The 5,226-nt window shown below is 31.0% G+C and overlaps 1 long non-coding RNA gene across 14 annotated transcripts; it reads left to right on the top strand.

The window, feature by feature from the left end:
• Window positions 1-486: 486 nt before the first annotated feature.
• LOC145092587 (uncharacterized) lies at window positions 487-3,780 on the top strand. 14 transcript variants are annotated; one of them, XR_013702592.1, is made up of 8 exons: window positions 487-817; window positions 899-1,537; window positions 1,750-1,788; window positions 1,891-2,400; window positions 2,480-2,581; window positions 2,721-2,782; window positions 2,868-3,490; window positions 3,600-3,780. It is a non-coding gene; the product is annotated as an uncharacterized LOC145092587 (long non-coding RNA). The 14 variants fall into 14 exon arrangements; XR_013702593.1 differs by lacking the exon at window positions 1,750-1,788 and having other exon boundaries at window positions 489-817; window positions 1,891-1,929; window positions 2,176-2,400; XR_013702591.1 differs by having other exon boundaries at window positions 490-817; window positions 899-1,788; window positions 1,891-1,929; window positions 2,262-2,400.
• Window positions 3,781-5,226: the final 1,446 nt, after the last annotated feature.

The raw sequence follows: 5,226 nt of genomic DNA, 5'->3' as shown, positions 1-5,226 counted from the left end.
AATTAAATTTTTCCTGAATTCCTATTGGTGCATTTATGCACACAATAATTGTCAAAAACATTTGAACCTATCTCTCTCTCTCTCTCTCTCTCTATATATATATATATATATATATATATATATATATATATAATTGTCAAAAACATTTGAACCTATCTCTCTCTCTCTCTCTCTCTCTCTCTATATATATATATATATATATATATATATATATATATATATATATATATATCCATTACAAAAATAGACGCGACAATAGTTATGAACTCAAATAATTTGAAAGCAAACGATACAAATGATGAGTCTAATCTTGAAATCAATCATTACTTTCGGACTCCAAAACAACGGATTCAATGTCACCTAACAAATACGGTATCAATTGGACCGGTGGTTCCTCCAAATCAACGTAGTCCTCTAACTGTGGTCCACCGAATTTAGCTAGTTGATCAGCACAATGACTGCCTTTGTTCTATCATAATCTTTTTCATAGCCCCGATAACAGATTTAAGTCAGTGATGCTCATGATCTTTAAATTTATCGAATCCTTGCACCCCAAGCATTAGAACCCCTTGGCAATCTGTCTCGATCAACACCTTTGAAATATTCTTCTTTTTTATTAGACACAACCCTTTGAAAATGCTCCAAACTTCAGCCTCCAAACTTGTATATGATCTACCCTTCATTTTTCCCGATGTATCCGCACAACCATCTTCCATTACTATCTCTTATTAAACCCCCAAAGCTTGATGGACCTGGATTCCCTTTTGAACTCCCGTCGGTGTTTAACTTGAGCAGATTATACCGTGGGGGTGTCCAGGTGAATTTCATCGCCATGATTTCTCTGTATAGACTACGATTGTAATTTTCTTGTTTTTGAAGTAGAAACTCATGATAACAGTGTGGGCATGATGGAGGTCGGAGACGAGGGGGGTGTAGATGGATACGACCAACTTTAATCATCGGCATGAATACGAAAAGCATTGCTGTTTGCATCTGAGATTTAATGATTTGCAATTGAACAAGAAATGGGTGTATGATGAGACTAGGGTTCAGACTTCAGAGCCTTTAAATAGGACTATTTGCCTTCGCTCCCAAGTTTCATGCAAAAATCCGAATTTATATATATACTAATTTTGAATTACATGTTGAACAGTTGTGGCTTGGTTCAAAGATTTTATTTTTTTATTTATTTTTTGTTTCATCTTTAATATTTTTTTGAGATGCGCTTTACACCTGTATTTGGTTTAAAAACGTTGATTTACACGTGGTGCCACCGCTTCCAATGAGATACGGACAACAGATACCCACCGCTTCGACCGCTTCGATTATTGTTCATCGTCTCTCTTAATTCACTGCTTATCCTTTAATCGAATAAGTTGGTGACCCAACTACAGACGGAATGAGAGAGAGAGAGAGACGACGACAACGACGAAGAGGGTGAGGTCGATCTATTCGACTGATACCCATTCTGCCGCTTCACCGTTCTCTCTCAGTTTACCATCCACCTCCACCGGGGTTAGTTAATCCATTTGATCAGGTGATACGTTCTTTCTACAACCCTCTTTATCTCCCACCGTTTACTCTTCCCACCGCCTCCAACCCCTTTTATCGTCGCTGTACCCGTTGTTACTTTCCTCAATTTCTCTAAAGTTGGAGTTGAAGACGATGTCAAAATTGCCTGTTCAATGCTTTCAATGACATTCGAACCCTAGCTGATTGCCTTCAAATTTTCGATTATTTCACTTGCAGATTCATTTCAAACACCGATTTTGTTGTTCTTATTTCTTGGTGCGACAACGCTAATTTTGGCTAACAACCGACGTTGATTTTAAACTTTTTTTTTTAATTCTTTTTCAGTGAACATTCTAACTTTTACTTTTGAACTTTTAGCTTCCATTAGATCAAGGTGGTGGCGAGGGGATGAAGCAGGTAAGCTTTTAATTCAAATATGTGAAAAAATGTTCTTTTTCAAGAATAATATAGTTATCAGCTTTCAAATATATTCAGTGCAATTCCGATCTTTCTGATGGAATTGCCTACAAGGAATTTGTGTAGTTATACGCTCTGTATTAGATACTTCTGATAGTTTTTTACTAATAACAATCTGATAGAAACAAAAATTAAATAAGTTTGCCTATTAGTTGTTACTTTCTTATTGTTTCCATCCTCATTAAGGAAATTTCTTGAAATATTGACTTCTGAATGATGCAACACAATGGAGAATTTTGGTGTTCAGAACTTAAAAGTTGGTCAATTGGCAGAATTTACAACATTTGAGAGAGGATTCCGATGTGCTTGGTTTAGATGCAAGGTAGTTGTTGATAGTAGCCAAATAGTTCCCATTTCTAAAACTGATATTGGTCGCACACATATGTGGTTAAAAAGTACAGTTCCTCTAGAGTAAGACTCACCTCTTTTAACTTTTTATTTTTTTATTTTTATTTTTTTAATGGATTTGGGATTTTGTATTTGGAAGCAGGTGTGTTGTTGGTCGATCCACAGTGAGTGTTAAGCTGGAGCTACTTCCATTGACTGGTGGCATTATTACTCTAGATTCTTTACAGGTTAACGGTTGAAAAAGGTAAATACGCATTCTGATTCTAAACTTTTTTTGACTACATGATTATACTATAGAATGCCAAAGGGCTAAGTGCGCATCTATGCAAATTTTTTAAATTGTTGTTTTACCCTTTCTGATTGCTAGCTTAATAACACCGCAGGTACAAAAACGATCCAGAAATCTTGGCTATGACAAACTCAGGCTGTTGGAGCGTGGTGACAGGTAAAATTTTATATCTATAGCAATAGTTACTATTCCTGATTCCATTCCAATCTTGTGTTTGACTCTGGAATTGGAATGATGGCAGGTCAAAGGGAAAAAAAAATACACTGCTGTGGAGAAATGAAACACACAACTTAGGTATATTGACAAATTTTGGAAACCTTTTCAATGTTTCATTATTCATCAATCCTATGGAGGAGTAGGTGAGTTGGTAAATGATAATTCAATTTACTAATGCTCATATCCGTTAAATATAAAAGTTAGTAGTTTCGCTCTATTTATTTATTTATTTATTTATTTTTTTTAAATTTTATCGTTATTGATTGATTGAAATTGGTTTTTCCTTTCCTAATAACTTTAGGTGTATCTGAAAACTATAATCATGTGTATGTTTGGCGTGGAGTTTTTAATGTTTGAAAAAAATAACTTACTTTGGCATTGAATCAAGAAACAATTTCATGTAGTTTTTATGTGTGTTTTCTTCTGGAGTGGTTTTAGTGTTTTCAACTGGTATTGATGAAATCAGGTGAAGTTTTCTTTCTCACTTTTCTGTAAGGGGCATATTTGTAAATTTAACTTATTTTGATGCAAGTTATTACCAGATCTTAAGTGGTGGCAGAAACTTCTCTAATGTCTCTTCTTAGATGGAACTATAAAACTAAAATGGAGAACACAACGAGTTCTTTCGGTAATGACCATATTTCAATGGTTAGTATTTTTACTCATCTAATTTTTATTACCTTTTATTCTTAATTGTTTCTTCATTTTTGTTTAAATTTGGTCACTTTTAACTTTTGCTTCTATTTTTTCTGAAAAGAGAAAAGACTTGGACTGCTGAAATCATTGCTAGGAGAAATTCAAGATTGGCGCAACAAAACTGTTGAAATTCCATCTTTTACATTGTAATTTCCTCTGAAGCAAAATCGTGATGCTTTGCTTTATTCTATTTTGCATCTAAAAAAAGTAATTTCAAGATTTTAGATTTCAGTTCATTTTCAGATTCTTGGTCATTCACTTGGTGGTTTCCATTTCTTTGGCATTTCCAACCCCGCAAAACGGGGTTCTTCCCTAGTTATTATACTAATATTATACTAATAATTAAAAAACACTTTTTAATATTTCTACTTTATGAATTATTTAAATATAATATGCTTTTTTATATAAATTGTTTCCTCTCCTTGCTAAATTTTTTTAAAATCTAAATGTTTTGTTCATAAAAATTATTCTTTTCAAACGTAACCATATGAATAATAAGAGGGATCCCTGATAAGAAATACAAAATCTAAAATACCATCAATTTATCGTTATCATACACGTACGTTTCTTATAATAAATTTTCAATATATTTATTTCGAATCTTATTAATAAACTAGGTGTGAGACCCGTGTATTATACCGGTTGATTTAAAAAAAAGATTAAACATTAAATTAAAATTTAAACATAAAATATTTTTTAATGTATAATTTTAAAATAAGAAAGGAAGAAATGTATTTATTATAATTATATATATATATATATATATATATATATATATATATATATATATATATATATATATATATAATTTTAAAATTTGAAACAAATCAAAAATTAACAAATGGATAATATTTATTTCAAAAATACCATAAAATAACAAGTGTCAAACTAATGAGAGATTGACATGTGTCATAAAAACCTCAATTTATTAAAAAAGATTAATGATTTGGTTTAAACATTTATTTAGATTATAATACGTATTTATCAAAAGTAAAAAAAGTTGCGGTGCATTTTCATGAAATGAATTATTAATAAAAACTAATACTGTTACTAAAAAACTAGTATTATGATATTAAAAAACTGTTATCCAAAATCTTTGCTTTTATAAATTTTATCACATTTCACAAAATTTTCATTTATATTAATATGTTTACGTTTTGAAGTTTATTTAATAAGCATTCAAATTAGAAAAAACAAATATTTTTAAAAATTAATAAAATAAAGAAAAAAAATAATCAACAAAAAAGAGCTGAAAATATATAATAACAACAAAAAGGATAATAATAAATAAAAAAAATAAATTTGTAATTACTATTTAGCTTAATTTAATAAATATAATTAATAATTTGCTTCAGTTCACGGAATACAAAGCTAAGAATAGTCAACCCCTTTATTTAGTCGCACCCTACCAAGATTAGCAGTTATATGGACTCCTCCGATGCCTGTAATAATTTATTAATTTCTGATATCTTTCTTCCTTTGGAAGGTGGTGGTTGGTACTTGTCTACTTGAAGTTTCTTTGTTTTCTTTTTCGATAATCTAAAGATCATATTACCATTTTCCTTCACAAAGAACTAATGTCGTCTTAAGTGTCTTTAAATTGATGCCTATATTTGGGCTTAAGGCTGGCTACACGGACCTGACCTAGAATGTCGTCACAAACAACTTCTCTTGTTTCGAAGTAAATA

The sequence above is a fragment of the Lactuca serriola genome, chromosome 3 (assembly GCF_051521515.1).
Source record: "Lactuca serriola cultivar US96UC23 chromosome 3, Lser_US96UC23_V15, whole genome shotgun sequence".
NCBI lineage: Eukaryota > Viridiplantae > Streptophyta > Magnoliopsida > Asterales > Asteraceae > Lactuca > Lactuca serriola.
Note: the sequence above shows the minus strand (reverse complement) of the source record. Positions and strands in the feature narration are given on the sequence as shown.